General features: G+C 41.9%; 1 protein-coding gene and 1 long non-coding RNA gene across 10 annotated transcripts in view; one reads left to right on the top strand and one right to left on the bottom strand.

Annotated features, from left to right (window-relative positions):
- The window catches only part of TNIK (TRAF2 and NCK interacting kinase), a 407,441-nt gene that overhangs the window by 187,197 nt on the left and 193,829 nt on the right, over window positions 1–26,415 (bottom strand). The gene's annotated exons all lie outside the window — the stretch shown is intronic.
- Window positions 11,855–16,971, top strand: LOC139176190 (uncharacterized). Its single transcript, XR_011560670.1, has 2 exons — window positions 11,855–12,138; window positions 16,641–16,971. It is a non-coding gene; the product is annotated as an uncharacterized lncRNA (long non-coding RNA).

The following is a 26,415-nucleotide window of genomic DNA, read 5'->3' as shown; positions in this document are numbered from 1 at the left end:
CTATTTCACAGGCAACTCTTGTCTTCCCCTGAGGACCTCGGGCAGACCCTGTGCTGGCTTCATCCCACCTCCCAGCTGCAGATTAAGAAGATATATTATGTTGGCCCTCCAGGCCTTGCAAAGGTTTGTCAATTACAGCCTGAAACCTGCCCGGTGGTCAGATTTACGACCACGTGGTCAGGAGTGGGCGGGGCTGGCTTTGTATCATGAGGCACCACAGGCGCGGGGGCAGAGATTAATCATAAAAAGACGGCGCTGCATTTCATTTCACCTAATTTATGGCTTTCATAGGAAGCCAGTCCACCCACAGCACCGTCTGGGTCACTTAATAACAGAATGTCTTCGGCAGCAGCAAGAGCGGGTTTCGAAGCTCAGAAGTGTGCGGAAACAGAAAGGACCGCACCCCAAGTAGAGAGAAAAACAATGCCAAGGACCACAGTGTTCCCAGCCATCATTCATGGGGCGGCAGGAACACAAATAGGGACCCATTTGACTTTTTATCAGGACTGCTGATGAATAAACCCTCTCCCACAGTGTCCTCAAACCTCCAGAAGTTTTAATTAAAACAAAAAAAGTGTCAGCAAGAGAAGCACTGGAATGTAATTAGGGCCCACCAAATCTAAAATAATATGGGAGAAAAAAAAAAGACTAGTAATGAAAGGGAAGCTTTCATGTTCTTACTGAATCCCTGCTCTGCTGGTGACACAAAAATCAATTTCAATAGGCTTTAGTTGTATCTGAGCAGGAACACAGGCGACAGATGAAATTTACTGGGCAATTTACTGGAGTCATAAAGATTTCCATGAAAGAGAGGCTGCAGTGAGTGCTCTCAACCAAATGCCTCCTCTGTAAGAACCCTGCAAGTATGTGTGTGTGCCTGTGCATATATGGATATAGATGGGGGTGGGGATTTTGAATAGTTACATATCCTTCAACCTAAAATTGAAAAAGACACCCCCCCCTTTACCTCACAGCCTTTAAGGGGCAATTTTAGCTCCACCCCAGGTGATACCTGGCTTCCCAGGTGAATCAGTGGTAAAGAATTCACCTGCCAGTGGAGGAGACTCAGGAGAGGTGGGTTCAATCTCTGGGTGGGGAAGATCCCCGGAGGAGGAAATGGCAATCCACTCCAGTATTCCTGCCTGGAGGATCCCATGAACAGAGGACCCTGGCAGGCTACAGTCCATAGCGTCTCAAGGAGTCAGATGTGACTGAGCACTGGTGATGTTGAGGGATACCTGGAGACATTTTTTGCTTGTCATCACAGCTCACTGCTGCCACTGATATCTAGTGGGTAGAGGCCAGTTCAGTTCAGTTCAGTCACTCAGTCGTGTCCGACTCTTTTAGACCCCGTGAATCGCAGCACGCCAGGCCTCCCTGTCCATCACCAACTCCCGGAGTTCACTCAGACTCACGTTCATCGAGTCAGTGATGCCATCCTGCCATCTCATCCTCTGTCGGCCCCTTCTCCTCCTGCCCCCAATCCCTCCCAGTATCAAAGTCTTTTCCAATGAGTCAACTCTTCTAATGAGGTGGCCAAAGTACTGGAGTTTCAGCTTCTGCATCATTCCTTCCAAAGAAATCCCAGGGCTGATCTCCTTCAGAATGGACTGGTTGGATCTCCTTGCTGTCCAAGGCACCCTCAAGAGTCTTCTCCAACACCACAGTTCAAACGCATCAACTCTTCGGCACTCAGCTTTCTTCACAGTCCAACTCTCACATCCATACATGACCACAGGAAAAACCATAGCCTTGACTAGACAGACCTTTGTTGGTAAAGTAATGTCTCTGCTTTTGAATATGCGATCTAGGTTGGTCATAACTTTCCTTCCAAGGAGTAAGCGTCTTTCAATTTCATGGCTGCAATCACCATCTGCAGTGATTTTGGAGCCCCAAAAAATAAAGTCTGACACTGTTTCCCCATCTATTTCCCATGAAGTGATGGGACCGGATGCCATGATTTTCGTTTTCTGAATGTTGAGCTTTAAGCCACCTTTTTCACTCTCCACTTTCACCTTCATCAAGAGGCTTTTGAGTTCCTCTTCACTTTCTGCCATAAGGGTGGTGTCATCTGCATATCTGAGGTTATTGATATTTCTCCCGGCAATCTTGATTCTAGCTTGTGTTTCTTCCAGCCCAGCGTTTCTCATGATGTACTCTGCATAGAAGTTAAATAAACAGGGTGACAATATACAGCCCTGACGTACTCCTTTTCCTATTTGGAACCAGCCTGTTGTTCCATGTCCAGTTCTAACTGTTGCTTCCTGACCTGCATACAGATTTCTCAGGAGACAGGTCAGGTGATCTGGTATTCCCATCTCTTGAAGAATTTTCCACAGTTTATTGTGATCCACATAGTCAAAGGCTTTAGCATAGTCAATAAAGCAGAAATAGATGTTTTTCTGGAACTCTCTTGCTTTTTCGATGATCCAGTGGATGTTGGCAATTTGATCTCTAGTTCCTCTGCCTTTTCTAAAACCAGCTTGAACATCTGGAAGTTCCCGGTTCACGTGTTGCTGAAGCCTGGCTTGGAGAATTTTGAACATTACTTTACTAGCGTGTGAGATGACTGCAATTGTGTGGTAGTTTGAGCATTCTTTAGCATTGCCTTTCTTTGGGATTGGAATGAAAACTGATCTTTTCCAGTCCTGTGACCACTGCTGAGTTTTCCAAATTTGCTGGCATATTGAGTGCAGCACTTTCACAGCATCATCTTTCAGGATTTGAAATAGCTCAACTGGAATTCCATCACCTCCACTAGCTTTGTTCGTAGTGATGCTTTCTAAGGCCCACCTGACTTCACTTTCCAGAGATGGTACCAAATCTTCTACAACTTCCAGGACACTGCCCCCACCCCAACAAATGAGTATTGGACTTCAAATGTTAATCTGGCCAAGGCTGACAAGCCCCAATTTAAAATAATTTCATATTTAATAGGTGTTCAATGAATGCTGAATTCTTGTCAATGTCATAATCCCCCAGAGGCGAAGTTTACAAAGATCCAAAGATAAATAAACTCCTAAAAAGAAAAAAAGATAAGGTCATGCCTTCTGGGATCTCCAGTGCAGGTGGAGAGCAGATGGAGGTGTCCTTGTTCTTTCTTTGCTTAGCAGTATTTACAAATGAGGGGCTTGTTCTCAAATTCCAACATGCATGGCCTTTTATAGGCACTTCCCTGGCGGTCCAGTGGTTAGTACTCCGCACTCTCACTGCCCAGGGCATGGGTTTGATCCTTGCTTCCCACATGCTGCATGGCACAGCCAAAAATTAAAAAAAAAAGTAAAATAAAATGATGGAGCATTTGTATGAACAAGGTTCTCCTCTTATCAACATCTATGCCCTTTTAGAACACAGGTAATACCAAAAGCCTGTGAGATCACTCTCCATCTGGCTTTTGTGTGTTGTTAGGAGGCCAATTCCAAAATCTTCACTCTCTCCCAGTGAAGCAGCATATTCTATATTTTAAAAAATTGATAAAGTAGTATTGGGGCTAAAGAGAATGTGGTTTATATTTGGACACAGAAATATAATTTTTGCTAATTATAATTTTGGAAAGAATATCCTATTTTAATTTGTCAGCCACTCTTCTCAATTCTTCACAGTGTGTGTGTTCTTCTCCCCTTCTCAAATGTTTATAGTTTTTAACTGCTGGCAGCTCAATTCAGGAATACCGTATTTTGTTTGATTAAAACATAAATCATGGTGAAACTTCCTTTATATTTTATAAAGGTCAACTATGCAACAAGAAAGATGTTTGCCTTTACCCAACTTAAGTTCTTCAAATCTTGCCATTGTTGTAAGTGATTTGTTTCTAAGAAAGAAGGCAAGGAGGATCCATCTTTTCTTTAAAAAAAAAAAAAAAAAGAATAAGATGAGCAACATTATTCTACATTAATGACACCATTCACCCATTTTAGGCAACTGATTAAAGAGCTCAAGTTTCTTGAAAATGGCCAAAGAAAGACATCCCAAATACAGATCTGGCACAGTTTATACAATGATTATGTCACAGTCATGGTTCCACCTGCAACAGCAGAGGACCCAGATCTCTGCAAAGGCTGAAAACCTCTCTCCTGCCAAGGGAGGTCGTCTGTGTCAGCAGACTGCATGAGCAACTATGCTTTCCAAGCAAAGGCTGCAAATCGTTCTTTGGGTGGGAGGGCGAGAGGACAAAAAGGACGTTTGAAAACCGAAAGCCGTTTTATAAATACAGGAGGGCTCGTACATATTTATAATCTTTCAAAGTGGTGGTGACCATGGACTATGGCAATTTGTCAGCAAACACATCCATCCCTGGGAAGTGAGCTGCTGGAAGTAATGGCTCAAGAGCCTCTCCGAAGCTTCCACCCTCCCTCCAGAACATTAACGCTGGGCAAAAGATGACACCCTGGGAAAGAAAGAGGGGTCTTTTAAGTAAATTTGACGTGCCCCAGGATCTGGGCGGGTAGCTGACTAGTTTATAAGTGCATTTATTCGCAGCTAAATTTAGCTGCAATCCAACTTTGACCTGTCAGGTAGCTTCCTCTCAAGGAGGGTGATGTTTCCCCGACCCCAGTGGAATTGTCTCCCACCACACTTCCATGCCTCCAGCCTAGACTGATTGGTCAGGGACTGTGAGAAGAGCAAGTAGAGCATCTTGCTGGATTTTCAGCCAATCTTCTCTTCTCAAGCAGGCATTTCACCTAGTCCGAGAGAGTCACCAAACTGAGCAGGAGCTTTGGAGGACCTAAGAGATGAAGATGGAAAGTAGGAGAAAAGGCTTTGGAGGAGGCTGAGGAGCCCTTGTATGACTTCCTAGTTATAGAATTACTTTTGGTCAATAGTTGCCTTACCTGTGAATCGCATATAAAATTATTTGCTCACTGAAGGGACTTAGCACACACACACATAAACATATGGTATAGGCTCTGGATAAATGATGATGTCTGTGTTGGTCACTCAGTCGTGTCTGACTCTTTGCGACCCTACAGACTGTAGCTCGCCAGGCTCCTCTGTCCGTGGAATTCTCCAGGCAAGAATTCTGGAGTGGGTTGCCATTTCCTTCTCCAGAGGATCTTCCCAATCCAGGGACTGAACCCAGGTCTCCTGCATTGTAAGTGGATTCCTTAGTATCTGAGCCACCAGGGAAGCCGTATGATGGTATTTCAGTGTTTTCAGTGTCACCAAAGATTGTGTTTTGACCTCATCTCCTGCTGTGTGTCTCCCCCAGCCCATGCACATCGCCCTCTCCTCAGCCCTGCCCTTCTGTTCTACTTGCTCATTTCCTTCAGATTTTGACTCAAAAGTCACCTTTCCTCAGGAGTCCTTCCCTAACCATCCAATCTAATGATTCCATTCCACTGTAGCTCTTATTATCTTCCATCCCGGCTTTACTGTCATCAAACAAATGATAAATGTATCTTGTACACTGCGCAGCTCTGACTCTTGAAAGGAGGTGTCTTGAGGGCAGACGCTTCTCTTTGTCATGCTCCTTCTCTCTTCAATGACAGATCAGTGCCTGCACTCAATCAATATGGGCTTTAAGAATAAATCTCCAAACTCAGTGGAAACACTTGTCCAGGCAGGTGCCTCTGTTCTCCTTATAAAAAACCACAGCATTTCTTATTCAAGGGCATAACAACTGATAGAACAAGTACTGTCATCAAATGAGGAAACTGAGGCGCAGGGGAGCAAGCTTTTAGCAGGTTGTATTTTCCATTCAGACTGGCCTTGCATATAAGTAAACCAAGCAAGAATGTATTACTCCTTTTTTATTCTGTGTAAAATCCTTCCTAAGGCTAAATAAAGGGCATAGAAGGGAAGTGAAAGTCACTCAGTCGTGTCTGACTCTGCGACCCTATGGACTCTACAGTCCATGGAAATTCTCCAGGCCAGAATGCTGGAGTAGGTAGCCTTTCCCTTTTCCAGGGGATCTTCCCAGCCCAGGGATCGAACCCAGGTCTCCCACATTGCAGGCTGATTCCAGCTGAACCACAAGGGAAGCTCAAATATACTGGAGTGAGTAGCCTATCCCTTCTCCAGTGGATCTTCCCAACCCAGGAATCAAACCGGGGTCTCCTGCATTGCAGGTGGATTCTTTACCGACTGAGCTATCAGGGAAGCCCATAAGGGCATAGAATAGAGCTATAAAATAAAATGCCTGACAATCGGTATATTTTGTCTACGAAGATTTATTTATGTAAATACATAAAATAGTTTTTTATTTAAATACTAGCAACATGTATTGAAAAGCTGTATGAGTATGGAAATGTTATACCGTATAGAAGTAGAGGTGACTGCATCTTCAAATTATGTTCCTGCTAGCAACAGCCAATAAATCAATCATGCACCTCACTGGTGCTTTGTGAACCAGTGAGGACACTGGATAACCTTTCCTTGCCCACAAATGTGCAAAGACAGCACTAGGATATTCGCCTGAACCATTCAGACCTCAATCAGCTAAGGTCACCTGCACAAAATAAAAATGACGAACTGCCTTTCCTTCCTCCTTTTCCTCATTTCCAGTTGTAGAACAGGTATAGGCATATGGCCAAAGACTCGAATATCAAGTCTAAGTTAAACCTGGTCACCAGGACCTGATTTCTGTCACCTTGGGCCTTACGTACTTGCATACTATCCAAAAGATCAGTATCTACCTGCATTTCTTTGGCATTAAGCTCAGGAATGTTGCATCTGCAACATTAATGATTTATTTCAACCATGGCTTCGGTCTTCAGAAAGGATGGTAAGAAAATCAAAATGGTGCTCATTTAAACAAATAACTGAACTGATAGTTTTTATTATTAAAGTGTGACTCTTGATATCCCACGATCTCCTAACCGGAAAACCTGTCTTAGATTCAGTAAACCATTAAAAGCTAGTATTTAATGCCAATAATAATACAATATATTAATTTATTAATCATTGATAGACATTCACCAATTCATAGGTGAAACTTTTGAAAAATACATCAAGAACTGTACATACTATGCTTAAAAGTCTTGAATTAAATCACACTTTTTAATAAAAACATATTATACTTCTGTTTTTATATGTTTTAATATTTGCTTTTTCTTTTTGAGAAAAATACCTTTTAGATAATAAATTCAAATCGACGAGAAATCTTTGGAAGACGGTAAATGCAGTGAAATGGAAGGGGTAACAATATACACATTCTATTCAGAATTTGATCAGTTTCTCATTTTTCAATAAGGCTTGAGGCAAATCTCTTTAACTTTTCATGAATTTCATAAAGAAATAAATAGAAATACTTGCTATGTCTGTTTTCGTATATAGGACAAAAATGCAAATAATAGGAGCAAGCAGATAGGGTGAGATCTTATGACTCACCTGATTGAGTCAACATTTCATTGTGTTGCTCATAATAACTTCCAGTAGAACTGTCTAACCTTGACAATTTCTGTTCAGGGGTTCACAACATATCACAAATACAATCAGCACAAGATTCCATTATTAAGTAAAATGACAGTCCATAAAAAACTTTCTAAAAAGGCATCACTTCTATAAATAGAAATGGATTTCAGTACACACTGGAATGTGGTCAAGTTTCTACAAAGAAAGGTCTTATAAAGGAAATCTAATTTCAGATAAAATGGACACAATAATTATAATAAGTTAAAAAAAAAACAAAACCTTCTTACCCTAGTCACAAGCCACATTGTTACACAATTCCAAGAAACACTAATACCATTCTTTTCTAGATGAATGGAAATTTCCTGGAATTGAACAACATAGCAGCCCTGTAATTTAAATTTAAATTCACAGACAACTTACTGAGCACCTGTTTTATATATAAAAAGTGGTGTGTCTATCTCTGAGTGGTCTGAGTCATAATAATCATAATTATAAAATTCTTGCATTAATTTAAGTTCATTTTAATAGATTTTACTTCTAAAAGAATATTTATAAAAATATAATTTTGTTTCCTATTTGTTTCATTTTCAGAGGCTTCTTCAAGTCATGACATCTTATTTTGGTGGAAGACATCATTAAAAAGAAAATACATAATATATGTTGTCCTTACAAGACACAATAATTACCTTAAAGAAAAATAGCAAGGGAGAAATCTACTTTATTTCATTGAAAGAGAACTATTTTTATTAGATCCGGAATATTCTTTTCTAATTTAGTTTGCAAGGTCCTCCCAGGACAACTCTACTGCAGAAAAAAACTGAAGAGGACTGAGATTTAAAGAGGCTGTCTTTTAAAGGCCATGATACAATTTTAATTTTATGCTTAGTGCTATACTATTCTCATCTAAAGTTCTTTTTTTTTTAACTCAAATAATCAACATTATAATACATTCTCAAATATTTTCACTTATCCAGAAAAAAGCAAAACAATTGACAGCTGGAAACTTCCTGCATTTCAATTTATATCTGCCAGAAAAGAATCACTCTCCAGTCTGGTCACATATTATTTCTGCCACAATTTTAGGGGAAGATACTATTGAGAAAATATCATGCTTTTCAATTTGAAATTTAATCTACCAGTCTATGTGTTACAAAGGTCAAAAGGAAATGAACTTTATGATTGTATTTTATTAAACTGACACACATATTTGATATATTTCACTCAGTTAAAAAACTAATTCAGTGGCAGTAAGATAACAACAACTTTACTGGTTCTCTATAGATCAAAGGAAATTGTCTAGACTTCAACAAGAGACCTGAAATTACTATGAGCTTATGAAAAAGGAGCAAGGAACCTACTTAGAAACTGTTCTCTAAGTTTCCTAACTATTTGCACTTAACTTACACCATTAATTATTTATGACGGAGAAGGCAATGGCACCCCATTCCAGTACTCTTGCCTGGAAAATCCCATGGATGGAGGAGCCTGGTAGGCTGCAGTCCATGGGGTCGCTAAGAGTCAGATCCGACTGAGCGACTTCACTTTCACGCATTGGAGAAGGAAATGGCAACCCACTCCAGTGTTCTTGCCTGGAGAATCCCAGGGACGGGGGAGCCTGGTGGGCTGCCATCTATGGGGTTGCACAGGGTCGGACACAACTGAAGTGACTTAACATTAAATATTTATGAACAATATTTGTACTGGGTTACCAATATTCTCAGATACTTCTAAGAAATACAGTATTAAAGCAAGTGATTTGGAAAAGAAAGTTAGAATAAAAGGAAACAGGAATTCAGATCTGTTGAAACGTCTACCTCCATTGTGTATAAAGGAACCAGCTGTGTAGGGACTTGGGTCTGATAAAGCAAAGACCTTAGATCTTTAGTCTTTAACACTGCACTTAGGTTCAGATGTAATTAATACTAACTCCACAACCTAAATCAAAATTAGAGAAGTTAGAGGCACTTGTGAGAGCAATCTGAATGATGTCAGGAAAGGAGTCAACATATTCATGGTATCATAGGCTAAGGAAGAGGCTGAGAAAATATATATAGTAACAGACACTAACTATAAAAAAGTCAACAGAGCTGTGGATCATGTTTTCTATGAAAAATACGTGAAACAACAGATTTAATGAATAATTTGAAGTTTTTAATATTCTTATAGATATGTGAAGGTAATAAAAGACAGTTATCTATGAAGGTTGGGACATCTTTTTAAGATACTTTTATAAAAATAGATCCTCAGGATTTTGGTATGATGAAGGTGCTATAGTACCCATAATGTAAGAGGGGACGACCAGATTAGATGTTAAAAATCTGTATAGTGATTTTTTTTTTTTACAATTTATGCATTTCTTTCCCATAGATCACCTCATTTGTTTTTAATAATTTTCCCCTGAGCACCTACTAACACAAATATGAATAAAGTACTATTTCTTGCCCTCATGGAACTTATAGTCACAGCTTTCCTATTATATGTTTTTAATACTATAAATATTTTTAATTTCAGTAAATGAATATCAAGTCCTGTTGGAAATGGTAAGAGAAAAAGAAGTGGAGGTAGGGAGCAGATAAAGAACAGAAGTAGGTGTCAGTATAGGGCAGTCTTGAAAACATGAAGGAAGCAAAGGCAAGGCAAACTAGAGAGTGGGACCTCAGGTAGAGGACAAGGTGAGTGAATGAGAGAGAGAAGAAGAGAGGAAGGGAGGAGGAAGGGAGAGAGTGCAGACAGACAGAATGTTGCAGAAGAGGTTAATGAATCCAGATCAGCCTCTTCTGCCACATTCAGGATGTCTGGGACAGCGCTAATCCCAAGCCCTGAGGAAGGGAGTTGAGAAATGCATACTAGGTTACTGTGAGCTGGGCTTACCTATTAGATGGACATCACCCAAACTCTTCCCAAGTCAAATAAAAAGGCACCTGTCTGAGACAACAGTGGCAACTAAGATGACCCCACAACTGTGACTAATAAATTAGATACCATTGAATACTTAGATTGAAGAATCAGTGAAAGAAAGTGTGTCTTCATATTCACACTTCAAAACAAAACTGATTCTAATTACATTGATACAAACAGGGAGCTGGAAATAATAAACAGTATGTGGTTATCATAGCTGTTAAGTGAAAAGCATTATTAATAACTAATACCTATGTATTGCTTACTATGCCAGGCACTGTTTAAAGCCTTTCATATCATAACCAACTATGAGGTGGATATTAGTATTATCCTCATTTTATAGACAAGGACACTAAGATACAAAGCGGCTATACAACTTATCCAAATATCTATTATTTAAGATATGTAGGTTCTCACTGGAGTTCATCTCGTTTTCTGCATTTTCTTTATTGCTTAATTTAATAAACAAATATTTTGCAGGGCTTTCAGGAGTTTACTTGCAACCTTAGTCTTCCTAGCACTAGTTACTCTCTCAAGATTTGGGGGTTTTCAGCTATGATTTTCCAAAATGGAGTTTTCAGAAACTCTCAGCTTGTGAAACTGATATTATGATAGACAGATGACCAAATATTCCACAGAATCAGAGCCAGAGCAGCCAACTCAGACTGAGCTGGACAGGAATGGTAGCAGGGTTAAGACTTTAATTCAGTCCTAAATGATCAAAGGGACTATCAGGAGAAACACAAGGAAGGACACTTAAGGCACTGAAAACAGTTCAGTGTGGGTCAACGTATTACGAAGAGTCAGAATCTGCGTATGGCCATGCATGGAAGACAGCAGGAAATAAGGCTGGAGAAACAGACAAGGTCCCAGTCAAGAAGAACTTCCCACGTCATGCTAAAGAGTATAACATTAAAGGGTTTAAGCTGGGAGTCACAGGATCAGAGTGGATTCCAAAAAGGACACCCTATTGCTGTCTTCCACACACAACCCCCCATCCTCAACTCTCCACACACCGTCGTCAGCTCCAGGACTGTAGTTCATTCATTCTCTACAACAATTTGGAGACTATTAAATCAGTCAGGATCTGAAACAACGTCTGCAGCAGAGAGAACAGGATGGATCTAAGGAATAAATAAGTAGAATCAACAGGACTTTTATATGGGAACAAGCTGACATCTCTGGTGTGTGAATCTGGGTAGTTCAGGGAACTATTCTTTGAAAAAGAAGATTCATGGGAAAACACAAAGAGAGGAGAAAGTGACTTCAGTCTGAAACATACAAGGTTTCAGGTGTCTGATAAATACCCAGACTCTCATGTCCACCAGGAAGCCAGCTGAGTAGCCTAAGCTTCAGGGGGATGAGCTGGTTTTATTGAACGGAAGAACTCACAAAGGACACTAAGAAAAAACAACCAGATGGCAGGAAAAGAGAATACCGCAATGTCAAAGAAGTCAAGGAAGAAGAAAATTTCAGAAAGGAGGGTACGGAGGGTTTCGGAAAGGAGGGTACAGTCTGAACCAGATGCTACAGGAGACCAAGTAAAATAAGGGCTGAAAAGGGCTCATTCAGTCTGACAATGATGAGGCCCCTGTGGATAGAAGCAGGAATTGTGAGTCAGAGACCGAAGCCAGATTAAACATAGGGAAGGAAAAAAGTAGGAGGTGACCAAGCAGAGACACAGAAAGTAGAAAAAAGGTGGTTCAGTCTGGAAAGAGATGGAAACTGATCCTGAGGTCCCACTGATGAAGTCTGTGCTGAGAGGAAAGCAGTAACACAGGGAGAGAGGAGCAAGGCCCAGAAACAGGAGGCGGGAGCCCACACCCTGGAGGAGGACGAGTCTTGAACAGAAGGGGAAGGTCTTGCTCCAAGACAGGATGGAAGAAGGTAAGATGGTGTGATGAGCTGGTGGAGGGGGAGAGAGAAGCACTGCATTGGCTTCTCTCCCACCCACTGGCTCCCGTTTTTCCTAGAGGCAGGCAAGGAGGGCACCTACAGAGTACTGCAGCCAGGGGTGGTGGGAGGAAAGAGAGGTGAAGTTTTGGAGGAATTCTTCCAGGAACAGGAGAAACTGAGCCATTACACACCACAGATGATTAAATAGTCTCAAATGTCACTGGGATTGGGGTTTGCGCTTTTCCCTGAGTTGTGCCAAGTAGCCAAAAAGGAGAAAAAGAAAGCAAATGGCTGGACTGACCTTAGGAAAGGTGTCTGCAAGGTGGATACTGGGCAAGAACAAAGGGCTAAGGAGATGGCACACCTTGGCTTAAAATGATTAAAATTAGGAATCCTGGGGCCCAAGACTGGATAGACAAGTTATTAAAGTTTTAAGGGGATTGAGAGACTGACAGAAGGGACCAGAGGGTTAATTCACAAAGAGCAGGTGTGCAGGGTGTGAGGGAGGAAAAAGAGGAGGGTCAAAGACTGTGTGCTACAATTGTGTGTGTGTGTTAGTCGCTCAGCCACATCCGACTCTTTGTGACCCCACGGACCATAGCCCACCAGGCTCCTCTGTCCATGGGATTCTCCAGGCAAGGATACTGGAGTGGGTAGCCATTCCCTCCTCCAGGGGATCTTCCTGACCAAACCTGGGTCTCCAGGAAGGTGGATTATTTATTGTCTGAGCCATAATGAGATTGGGATGCTGCAAATTTAAGACTTTAAAAGCAGAACAGACTTGGGTCATGATAAGTCCAGGCTATAAGTCACAAGAGTGGGGTGTCATTACAGGTAATAGTAATACAATTATAGTATTAATATTACCCCCATTTCACTAATGAGCCAAAGATTAAGGGGACTTATTCAAAGTTACAGCTAATTAATGGCAAGGCCACAGTTTTAATCCAGACCTTTCTGCCAAATCCTGTAATCTTTTTATACAAAATCATTTCACTTGGTATTCTTTTCTTCCAGCCTTTGAATAAGAAATAATAAGATGGTGATTTTGCTTTCAATCTAGAACTAGGTTATAAATAAAAGAAAGCTATAAATCTGACTTAAAACGCAAGTGAAAGTGATAGTATTATTTTCAATATTCCGGTTATTATCTCTAGTGTAGAAGCTTATGAAATTCTGTTAAAATGTATCTTTTTACACAGTGTTTTCTTATTATAAAAGCCTTAAGTGTAAACAGCTATCTAACATAGCAACAGAAATAGAACCATTTTAGCTTGTAAAACATAAATCCAGCCTTAAGTGGCAGGTCGGCCATTATTTCACTACACCATACCTCACTTGCTATCAAAGACCAGGCTGCTTTAGGATGATTTAGGAAGATAAGGAGATATAACATCACATATTTTTCAACCCAGGTTGCATTTAGGTATATACCCAAAAGTGAGCATCCTATCTGTTCAAATGTATTGTAAATGAGGCTGTCATTTTCTTTAAGAAGAATCACTCCCAGAAAATACAAAGAGGTTGAGTATGCTGCAGATGGCAAATTAAAGCCCTTATTGCAGTTAGTTACTATTGACCCCATCCTGGGCAACCCTGAAGATATGATACATCAAGGGGCATATTCAAATGGATCAATGGTACAAAACATAATTCAACCTGGGAGTACATGCTATAACCAGCATGCTTGTCCTGGGCAGGCCTGGACAAACAGCAGAGACCAGGACACAGATGTAAGGACTTACTAAAGGAGGGATGATTTCTTGATACCTTTAAGAGATGATGAGTCTAAGAGTGTCAAGACTGCTTTGGTCTGTTCCAGCATGAGGTTGGTTACTCCTGTTATTGGAGGCCTGAGATGAAGTCTGAACATGTTTGGGTCATGATTTTGGTGACACGGGTCGAAAGCTGAGCCCAGAAGTGAGAAGCAGGAAATGCCATAGTAGTTATCAACTTTCCTGCCCCTGTTTTGGGGTGATTTCCTCTGGCCTAGGCAGGTTAACAACCTGGGGCTGTGGTGGAAGGAGGGAGCATTGCCAAGGTGCTCCTTATTATAAGATTTTTCATCTAACTCAGACCCACAGAATATAGGTACTTAGTTGGGGCCTAAATTATCAAGAACTTGCAATTCCTACTAGACTATTTGATATTTAATATAAATAATGTGTCCAATTTTATGTAACAAAACTATAGGGACTAGCACTCAAAATAAATTTTGTCTCTGGGCATTAACACTATTGATATTTAAATCATTTTGAAACTGCTTTCACCTTATTCCTCTAAATATTAAAAAATAATTATGACCTATCTATATTTGTTAGTGGCTTCCCTGGTGGCTCAGATGGTAAAGAAACCATCTGCAATGCAGGAGACCTGGGTTTGATCCCTGGGTTGGGAAGATCCCCTGAAGGAGGGCGTGACAACCCACTCCAGGACTCTTGCCTGGAGAATCCCCATGGACAGAGGAGCCTGATGGGCAATAGTTCTTGGGGTCACAAAGAGTCAGACGTGACTGAGCAACTAAGCACAGCACACATATTTGTTAGAGAGCATATTCGATTTTTTGAAAGAGTTTAATATCTTTCCAAACAGGTAAAGGAGGAGGAGGATCAAGCTAAAATGATGTGACCACAAAGCTGAGACTTATAGAATATATATGCTATATTGGGGCCTAAATTATCCAACAACTTGAATTTCCTATTAGACTACTGATTTTTAATATTTGGGCACCTCATCTCCAAAAGAAGGCAGCCCCCAGGCCTGAATGAGAGAGGCCTTTGGGGGAGAATGGACACATGTAGATGTACAGCTGAGTTTGCTTTGCTGTCCACCTGAAACAGTCACAACATTGTTAGTCAGCAATCCTCCAATATAAAATAAAATGTAAAAAAACAAAGTAGCCCCCAAATACATAGGTGTGAGTGTGCTAAGCCGTTTCAGCTGTATCTGAGTCTTTGCGACTTTGTGGACTGTAGCCAGCCAGGCTCCTCTGTCCATGGGATTTTCCAGGCAAGAATATTGGACAGGGTTGCCATTCCTTTCTGCAGGGGATCTTCCCAACCAGGGATCAAACCCACGTTTCCTGTCACTCCAGCACTGCAGGCAGATTCTTTACTGCTGAGCCATTGAGGAAGCCCTAAAATACATAGGGCAGTTGCATTATTTTTTAAAGAAAAAGGTATAGTCTTCTACTTTGAAGGAAGGATATTGATTTACACAAATTCTGGGGTGTGCATGTGTTCTCTTTACTTAATTGATCACCTAAAAAACCTTTTGTGTTTCTATCATAAATATGTCTTCACTGTATGTAGTTTACGGAGATAGAATGTCTTTATCTTTTCTACGCTCACTAACCGGCTCCAGGCTAGTGCTGGGCATACAGCAGGTACTGAATAAATGACTGACCAAGGCTCAAAATTTAACTCTACATAAATACTCTGAACAAAAGAACTGGAAAACAAAAGGGATATTTTGCAGAAAATTAACATGTTCATATATATGAGCAGGTGATATTAAACATAGAGGGTAGGAGAAGAGAAGATGGAAACAAAATCATAGCAAGAACCAGATTCTCGTATAAAATATTATACCTGAAAGTGTCATAACTTTCCATTTATCTTCTGATAATTCAAGACAGACTGCATATTATATAAAATATAATGGTGGGAGCATTGCTTTTCCTACTCAAAGCCAGCGTATGGCCTGCCAGTATGCATTCAATCAGAGCAATATTGCCCATCACTGCACAGAATTGGTTCTTTGACATTCACAATGTAACTTTAATGTCAGAAAGCAGTTTGGTTAGTTTATGTCTATAGGAGGGAGACAAAAAATCCAGGTTTTGTAAGAAAACAAAAAAGGGATAAGGGCAGTGGGCTAGGGGAACACTAGGCCCAAGTGATACCATCCAATTCCCTTAGAATGTGAAAATCAGCAGGGATACTAGCTAAGAGAGAAAATGGGCATTTAAAGACATGGAGTGAGTGGGTGGTGAAACATATCATATTTTAGAAAGCATAGTTTTACTAGGGTAGAAGTAAGCCACTCTCCTTTGATTTTGTGTATTCAGAAAGCTGGTTTAGCCGCTATGCTGTGTCCGACTCTTGTGACCCCATGGACCACAGCCTGCCAGGCTCCATATTTGGACTTTGGGAAGCCCCAAATAACGGAAGTATCACTAAATATTAAGCCAGAACTTCAGAGCAGCCCCCCAACCCCCGGCTCTGGCAGCCTCTAGAAGTCTGGGAAGGCCTGTCACTTCAGTTCCCTTCCTCTCGGGCTCCATTTTTCCACCCTTAGATTTGGTTTGTCTGGTAAATCAAGCTAAAAGCAAAATCTGCCATGAAGCTTCAGCTTGCTCTTGTTACCCCAACCCTGCACTGGAGCTTGGAACCATATGGGTGTTTTAACCCTCCTTCTTGTAGATCTGATTTGAAGAAAGTAAGAAACCAAAGGGCAGTTATTTTTAAAATTCTCTCCAATGTCACAACTAGGAAGAATTGTCATCTGGCAGGGCCACCAAGACCTTAAGAGAGAGTGGACTGCAAGAACAAGCCAGTCAATCCCAAAGGAAATCAATTCTGAATATTCATTGGAGGGACTGATGCTGAAGCTCCAGCCACCTGATGTGAAGAGCCAACTCATTAGAAAAGACCCTGATGCTGGGAGTCGCAGAGTTGGACACAATGAGTGACTGAACAACAATAAAACCTTCTTCACCATCCTCCTCACAAGGAAATCTGATCAATGAATCCAGCCACTTTCTCCCTTACAGAACAAAATCCACAAAATTAAATAAAAAGCTAGTTACTGAAAATTGGAAAATAGTCGAAAATGTCTTTATTCTGCTAATAAATACTTCCAGAGCAAAAGAGGTAACTAACTGGCCTTCCGTTGTTTAAATAAACTCTTTTTAAAAACACACAACTGGCAAAATTATGAGATGCTTCATAATTTTCAGGATCCTGATGGGGCTTAGATAACCAGCTATCTCAAACTCTCTTTATATTTCATTTAAAAAAATCTGCTCTTAAATCCTCAATTCACACCAAAATACAAATGACTAATAACTACATTAAGCATCCTCTTTCCTAAGGATACATTCATCTTAGAAAGAAATAATAGGAACTTCTGCTGCTGCTGCTAAGTCACTCCAGTCGTGTCCGACTCTGTGTGACCCCATAGACGGCAGCCCACCAGGGTCCCCCGTCCCTGGGATTCTCCAGGCAAGAACACTGGAGTGGGTTGCCATTTCCTTCTCCAATGCATGAAAGTGAAAAGTGAAAGTGAAGTCGCTCGGTCGTGTCTGACTCCTAGCAACCCCATGGACTGCAGTCTACCAGGCTCCTCCATCCATGGGATTTTCCAGGCAAGAGCACTGGAGTGGGGTGCCATTGCCTTCTCCCTAGGAACTTCTAGCACTTGTAAAACAACACAATAGACATTCTGCAGCTCATTTACACTGATCTTCTTAATGTAGGCTATTCATGATTAAGGCATTTTATAGAATAAAATCCCCAAGTAGTCTTTAAAAGATGAAGTGACTTTCTTAAAGTCTATTCTCCAATTCTTCTGACCCCAAAGACCACCCACACTCTTCCCATATCACGCTGCCTCAAGATGCTGTTGTTGTCATTCGGTCCCTGAGTGGAGTCACTCTTTGCATCCCCATGAACTGCAGTACACCAGGCTTCCCTGTCCTTCAATATCAATTACAGAATTTGTAAATTCTGTAAGTATTTTACTTTCTGTAAGTACTACTTTCTGTAAGTAAAGTAGTCAAGCATTACCGAGACTACTGAGAACTCAGTTCTTAGAATTTTAATATTTTGGCTTCCCTGGTGGCTCAGACGGTAAAGCGTCTGCCTGCAGTGCAGGAGACCCAGGTTTGATCCCTGGGTTGGGAAGATACCCTGGAGAAGGAAATGGCAACCCACTCCAGTACCCTTGGCCTGGAAAATTCCGTGGACTGAGGAGCCTGGTAGGCTACAGTCCACGGGGTCGCAAAGAGTCGGACACGACTGAGTGACTTCACTTTCTTTCTTTCACTTTCTTCTTATAAACCCAGACTCCCCGCAACTATAAATTCAGTTTCTGGATACACAGCACGAAAATAAGTTAGATATAAACATTGCCGAGAAGTTTCATGCTGTGTTGATATTAATAAACCCACAAGCCTCTCTTTTTCATGGAAAACAATGATATGATTATGAATCAAATTTCTATTACTGGAGGAAAACTCTCAACTGCTTACTAATAGAGAGACACATTATCCATCCATCTCTTTTTAACTAGGATTTAAGGGCTAAATGAAAATCTTAGTTTTATAACATTAATCCATCATTTTGTGATAAAGTTTGTGGACAGATAACACAACAATAGAGACCCGTTGTTTTAATTCTATTTCATACTCAGAATGTGATATGCAAAATATAAGCAGAGAAATGCTATTTGCAGAAAATATGATTTTTTCAATGTTTTCAAATAAGCAAGATAAGTATTTCCTCATTGGAGTATGGTAATAGCTTTGGCAATTGTGTTCTAAGCAGCAAAATGAAAAGGGATTTAGTATGTAGATGAATCACATGGCTTTTCCAAAGACCATTTTAACTATCTGAAGACGAGTTTGAGTGTGAAGTGCCCATCCCACCTCAGCTCCATCCCCCAATTTTGGTTCCTTGTCGCTGCTGTGCAGTCGCTCACTGGTGTCCGACAGTAACCCCATGGACTGCAGCACGCCAGACTCCCCTGAAGTTACAAATTTTGGTTGTGAGTACATCTTATTCTGCGGGGCTGGCGCTGATTTTTGAAGTTGCAATGTGTTTCACTTGATGCCAAATCAATTTATAAAATAAAAGAGTGAAGTTCTTGAATGAAACATCTGGCCAACAATACCTGTGATACTGGTGGAGATGCTATTAATCACTCCTTTGGTTTATGGAGAATGTCAGGTTCAAATAAACCTCAAAGATCCCTCAACTTCTATCCCCTGACTCTCCATGGAGCAACAGTAGATTTTTCTAAAGCAATCTGGGTGACAAATGCTGTTTGGTCATAAGCAATGCTCCCTGGCTTAGGCAGGGCCAAGGCAGGTTCAGAATCAAACAACAAATCATTTTGAAAGTTCCTTGATTTGTAAACTCCGATCCAAGCTTTAGCTATTTCTTTATTCATGACCTAGACATCAACAGCTCATCAATAGATTTTAAAACATCTTGCAGTGGCAAATTTTCAAAGAAAAGGTGTTCACACGTGACCCAAGTACTTATCCACTCTGCTATCTCTTCAAAAGCAGCAGAGAGGAAGCATGAAGCTGTCCGATAAGTCAGCCAATGAGATGAATTCAAGCTGAGGCATCTGAATACAAGCAAAGGAATGATTTTTATCACAGGCCCAAAGGAACAAAGCTGGTTCTGGTGTGTATCTTTGGGTGTTGTGGCTCACATGTTTCAGAAATGTCCTTCTGTTGAAAGGACACTGAAAAGTCAGACCACACAAGAGTTTGCCCTATACGTTAAGCTCTTAGTCTGTCACATCTCCTTGGGTTCACATTTAGAGTAGGTACAAAGTTATCTAGTTTCCCAGATAGAACAAGAAGGAAGTCTGCACTACAGGACTACAGAAAGAAGTAGACAGCAAAGTATTCTAGCAGCCTGTAGGACAGATACTTGCTTCATCACCATGCAGAGAAACAAGAAGGAAAACATACACCCCACAAAAAAAAAAAAATAAAGGAAAAGTGTCCACAGCCTCACCTTGGACCACCTAGCCTTGCCTGTTTGAAGCATGGCTGTGGTTTTAGGATGTTTCTGAGTCTTGTTTTCTTCTTCATTTATTGTCTCCTACTTCTCTATGCAGGAGAACTGAAAACAAAGTATTAGAAATTCTCACACTGCCAGAAATTCAGCATATGGCTCTATAATTCCCAAGGCCCAAGGCCTAGAGAAATACTAGCTGAGAATTAAAATAAAGAGAAAGAAAAAATCTATAAGGAGGTTAATTAGCTAATGTGGTACAGGTGAGGGAGGCAGAGCATTTTGCAGGGAAATAGCTAGGGGCGTCCCCATGGGAAGGCTCTAACTTCTTAACCAAGTGAGATGTTTGGGGAGCTCCTTTCTGCAATACTTCACAGACACTCAAAAACAAAAGCCACAGACATGGAGGACAAAGGGCTCATAGGGAGCTAGTTCTTGAAATCTCAGGAAATACTGTATTTCCCCCCAGCCAATTTCCTCTTAGCTTCAAGGTCAGATGAGACGGTGAACAGGTGAAGCATGATCTGATTTACTTCCTACTGATAACAAAGAGAAGCCATTTGTTCCCATTAGTGGGGAGGGATGGATTGTGAACCATCCCCATTGTGATGCCAGGACCTTGATGTGACACCAGAAGGGCATTTGGAAGAAGCCTAGGTGGGCTGAGGAGATGGAAGAGATGCGGGTTTGATCCCTGGGTCAGGAAGATCCCCTGGAGAAAATGGCAACTCACTCCAGTATTCTTGTCTGGAGAATCCCATGGACAGAGGAGCCTGGAAGGCTACAGTCCACAGGGTTAGAGTCGGGCACAATTGAGCGTGCATGCTTGTATACACACTAGCTGGGATGAAGATTGGAGTTTGAGGTCAAGAATCAGAGTAAACCAAATGCTCACACAGGACGGCACAGTACTGTGTGGTCCTCCTTCATGCACAGAGAGTCCTCTGCCCTTTACCAAGGAATGGGTGTGTGACTGTGCATGTTTCCAGTTGGTGTCAAAAATCAGGAAGAAAATAATTCTACCAATGAGAGACACTTCCATTCCCCAGATTTGAACATCTTTTCCATCTGTCTTTAAACCTGAACAGTACCCACCAGGAACTATTCATTCTAGCTCTACAGTGGGGCAGACATGATGAGTGGCTGCATCGAAATGGCTGGGAGGAGAATGAAACCAGGATGGAGGCAGCTCTAGACCCATCTTCAAGGAAGATGCTGCTTGCCACTGTGTGGGAAGGTCTCAAGGTGTTTGAAGAATCAGGGAACTGTGTGTGGGGAGGATCAGGGTACCTGTTGCCCTAGGATCACCTTCCACATGCTCAATGAAAAAAAACCAAACTAAGCCATCACATATACCTGTCCACCTTATGGCAACAAGCTAATTTACTGAGCACTGCAGCTGTGCAAATCCTAGCTCTACCCCTATCAGTTATGTGACCCTTAATCTCCTCTTCTAAGAATAATAACATCTCCCATTTCAGGCACTGGGAGATAGTCCATGTAGAATACAAAGATACTCAAGATATGATGACTACTGTTGTTACTATAATCCTGATTTAGTTGTCTGTATGTTCATCATAGCACCCTTGTGATCTGGCTTCTCAGAATGGAAAACAACACTTTGATGACAATAAAAGCAAGCTGGGCATGGGCATCTCAGATACTTGAGAATCCATGCAGCTTGTAAAGTGCAGCTTGGGTTCCAACAGGCACCCGAATAAGCCTGGGAGGCCATTTGCCCAGAGTACCTTCGCTGGGGACATTAACACCCCATTCATCTTTGCCATAAACTAAGCTGCACTGCGGATGGTGACTGCAGCCATGAAACTAAAAGACACTTCCTTGGAAGGAAAGCCGTGACCAGCCTAACCTGTGCTTATACTTAGTTGCTCAGTTGTGTCTGACTCTGTGACCCCATGGACTGTAACCCACTAGGCTCCTCTGTCCATGGGATTCTCCAGGCAAGAATACTGGAGTGGGTTACTGTGCCCTCCTCCAGGGGAACTTCCCAACCCAAGGATCAAAACCAGGCCTCTTACACTGCAGGCAGACTCTACTGTCTGAGCCACCAGGGAAGCCCAAAAGTACTGGAGTGGGTAGCCTATCCCTTCTCCAGGGGATCTTCCCTATTCTTTACCAGCTGAGCTATCAGGGAAGCCCCAAATCTAGACAGGTGTTAAAAAATAGAGACATCATTTTGCCAATAAAGGTCTGTATAGTCAAAGCTACCTGTGGCAGATTCATTTTGATATATGGCAAAACAAATACAATATCGTAAAGTTAAATAAAATAAAATTTTAAAAAATTCTTATAAAAAAAAAAGAGAGAGAGAGATGGACAATAAAGAAGGCTAAGCACCAAAGAATTGATGCTTTAGAAGTGTGGTGCTGGAGAAGACTGTTGAGAGTCCCTCAGCAAGAAGATCAAACCAGTCACTCCTAGAGGAAATCAACCCCAAATAGTTATTGAAAGGACTGATGCTGAAGCTCTAATACTTTGGCCACCTGATGCGAAGAGCCAACTCACTGGAAAAGACCCTGATACTGGGAAAGATGGAAGGCAGGAGAAGAGGGCAACAGAGGATGCGATGGTAAGGTGACATCATCAACTCAATGGTCATGAGTTTGAGCAAACTCCAGGAGATGGTGAAGGACCTGATGACTAAACAACAAAGCTGCCCTTGATGTGCTGCTCTGAAGAGCAGGCGTCCCCACTCTTTCATCACAGCCCAGACTCTTTGATGACACTACCTTGGCCCGGGGGGTGGGATCCCACATATGCTGACAGCAGCACGGCCTCCCCAAACACCTCTGCAATACCACCTGCTGGCTGGGGGTCTGGTTTTATTGCTGATGAATCTCATTCCTAAGGTACAAGTCAGAGCCTTTTTCGGTTTTTACAATCGGAGATTGTCCCTTACCAGTGCAGACAGAGGCATCACCCTTGCTTATAGACTGGTGCTTTTCTCCCCCCTTGTCTTCATTTTTCCACCACAGAGATGATTGACGCCCCTAGATCTCATGAAGAATAACAGCAGCAAAATGAAAAGCATATGTGTCGTCTCAGGGAAGACACGTGGGCAGTAAAATATAGCTGTACCAAGGCTTTGTGGCCATAACTCTCAGTATCTCTGTGCAACTGGAAATGATAAAAAAGAAACCTTATGATTAATATTTTATCTAGAACTCCCACCACTATGGAGGAACAGAACAAAAGAACTGCACATTCCAAAAAGCCCTGGGCATTGATGAATATGGAACCCTTCAAGAGCTACAGTATTCCACTCATGGATTCCCAGCTGACCCAAATTGACTTTCAGAGAGAAAATGCAAGTAATAAAGCCCTAGGAGATGGGAGGATGACTCATTTCTTTCTCCTTCTAGCTGTTCTCTAATTTCTCTCACCTATTTCCAGTGCTCCCTGTCAGTCAAAGAAAGGACAGCCAAGGTGGCATCCAGGCTCAAAACAACTGCTTGCAGCCTGGCACAAGCTGCCCGGGGAGCCGGGAAAGAAAAGCACAGCTCGGGCGGCTCTTGCTGAGGGTCAGCCAAGTTCCAACTGACAACAGATGCAAGGGAATTTCTTTCACAGAAGCCCCAGTTAGGATTCTCTCTATTTCTTCCAGGGACGCCATGCCTTGTCCTGCCCCTTTTCTGCCCTTTCAACCTGGTTCCCAGGATTTTCCTTTCTGTTCACCTGGCGCTCTCAGAAACTATGTGAGTGGTGTCTATCTTCCCCTTGAAGTAAAAGCACAGACAATTTCTTTGATGGTGTTTCTCATTATAAATGCAGCAACAAGAATTATCCTTGTCTATTCCTTGTACTGCTCAGGTCACTTTCTATCTCTCGCTCTCGCTCTCTCTCTCTCTCTCTCTCTCTCTCTCTCTCACACACACACACACACTCACTCTAAGTTTGATTTCTCCCTACAAATGTCCATGAGTCTGTGGGCCTTGTAATGACCTGTGTTTGTGATTTTCATGTCCACAGCTTATGCTTGCAAATGACTGCATTTTATGTGTCTGTGTGTACCTGGCACACTGTGTGCTTTGTACATTTTTAGGGAATGAATTTTAGATGAGACCTTACATTCAGGCACAGTGCTGACTCTTTTAAGTAGGACTCAAGCATGTTAGTCTAGGCAGGACTCAGCCATGTTGGTCTTTTGGGGGCCACCATTAGGGACTTACCTCATGGATGATGGAAGAAGCCTTTGATTTTAAGATAAAAGAACAATTGGTAGTTATCAACTGGCAGCTGAAACCTACCTCTAAAAAGTATGCCTGGTGGCCAAGAAGCTGACTCTCACAGGAATCCAGCCATGACCACCAAAGATGTAATAAGTCTCTAACACTAAGTCCTTGATTAAAGAGACTGAAAGAATTCTTGTGCCTGACAGCTTGCTTCTCTCACATGCTAGGAAAACCCAAGTACTCAAAAATGGAAAAGAATAACCCAGTGGATTACTGTATAGGAAGAGCAGAAAGGGGACTTCCCTGGTGGTCCAGTGGCTAAGACTCTGTGCTCCCAATGCAGGGGACCCCGGGTTCGATCCCTGGTCAGGGAACTAGATCCCACAAGCTGCAACTAAGAGTTTGCATGCCAAAACTAAAATCCCACCCCTGCATGCCACAACTGAAGATCGTGTGTCCTGCAACTACGACCTGGTGCAGCCAACAAACAAAAAGTAGACGGGAAACAAACCACCTGCCTAACCACATGGCCAAAGACCAAGAATCTGCAGAAACGGAGGCCAAGCCTGAAAAGTGGTGGCCACAACTGAAAAGCACTCACTTCTAGCGCTTTTTAGCCAGGCACTCTTTATCATATGGTAGAATCACTGTTCTGAACTCTGTTGTTGCCTATTCATTGCCCTCACCCTTTACCTCACGCTCTTTGAGAGATCTGGTCAAGATCAAGTGCACTCCTGATGAGCCTTGCACATTTCTTATCCTCTTTAACTACAGCCCCAGAAGTGTTCATCTGTGGGGCAGGGTTGATTGTCTTGAACCACGGAAGAACACGAAAACCTAGGGAAATGTCATGCCCTCCCACCCTCTCCTCCTCCCTAAAACACATAAACATTTTACTGGGAACAATAATTTCCAGGAGGGGAAGGATGTGCTGATTTGTCAGGGATGGGGTAAAGAGGGTAACTAGAGTACAGAGGCTCCCAGAATTAATAGCATTTTTGTCCTATGAGTTCTGTGGAGCTAAATTGACATGCACTTCAGAAAACAAGAGAGTTGCACTCGGCTCACAATGGCGGCTGCACCATCTGGTTCCCAATGAGTTGTTTTTAGCTAAATGTTCCGCTAGGTTCATTAAAATCTAAGACACTTCAGTGTTTAGTTTAAACAAATAGGCTCACACAGCGTTCAAAAAACTCAATAGAACTTTCCTTTCCTTTAATGGCTAAAATGTTTTACAAAATCCCTTTGGGTCAAATGAGGTGTTTCTCCAAAACCAACTGCTTTAAGGATAACTGGGGTTACTACTGAAATATTGCAGAATCTTATTTTTAAATCTTTTCCTAGATTAAGGGTTTACTTCCCTTTCGGTGTTTAATAAAATCTAGGACCAGTAATACTTGACTATTTTAAAGCTTATGAGTTACATTTTATAGAGATTTGGTCTGCTTTCCTTTCTTCCTCCATGAAGGGCCTACTGTGTACAAGCAGGAGAGGAGAGGAGAGAAGGGGATGGTTGCATTAGAAACCTCTTACCAGATAGATGATGGCCCATAAATCAGCACAAGGCTGTGTGAGAAGCCATAAATCAAGCCAGCTCGACTCTTATCTAACCAGTATATTTTCATAAATGATGTCAAGACACAGCACTGAAAATTACATTGCCTAGTTTAAAATTTCTTGATAGCTCTTTATATTCTATTCATATGTATTTTACAGATTCCAGGCAAAATCCTTAGTGTAACATACGAAGCTTTCCCCATAGGGCCTTTGTTTGGTCTGCAAATCTCAGCCCTGGTACCACGTTCCCTCCCTCCTCTTCTTCCCAGGCTCCTCTCTGGCCCTTTAGGATGACAGCATTTCAACCATCCTTCCAGGCACCGCCACCTCTGCTCGTGCTCATTGCCTTGCCAGGATTGCTCTCCCTTTTGTTGCTTGTAAACAATCATATACATTTCATATTTTATAATCCAGCCCAAGCATTGTTTTCTGTGTACAAGTCTTCCTGACATTTCTTCCCAGGCAGAATCCATTGTTTCCTCCCTTCTCTGTATAGAATTTTGATCAGGTTATCTGCACATTTACATATGAATGTTTGTCTCCGCTGCTAAATGTCAGTCTACTTTCAAACTGGGGCCCCAGCACCAATAATAATTCCTGATTCTGCTGCTAAGTTGCTTCAGTCGTGTCCTACTCTGTGTGACCCCATAGACGGCAGCCCACCAGCCCCCCCCCCACTCCCCCCGCCACCACCCGTCCCTGGGATTCTCCAGGCAAGAACACTGGAGTGGGTTGCCATTTCCTTCTCCAATGCATGAAAGTGA

This window comes from Bos indicus, chromosome 1, assembly GCF_029378745.1.
Source record: "Bos indicus isolate NIAB-ARS_2022 breed Sahiwal x Tharparkar chromosome 1, NIAB-ARS_B.indTharparkar_mat_pri_1.0, whole genome shotgun sequence".
NCBI lineage: Eukaryota > Metazoa > Chordata > Mammalia > Artiodactyla > Bovidae > Bos > Bos indicus.
This window is presented reverse-complemented; position numbering and strand designations above follow the sequence as displayed.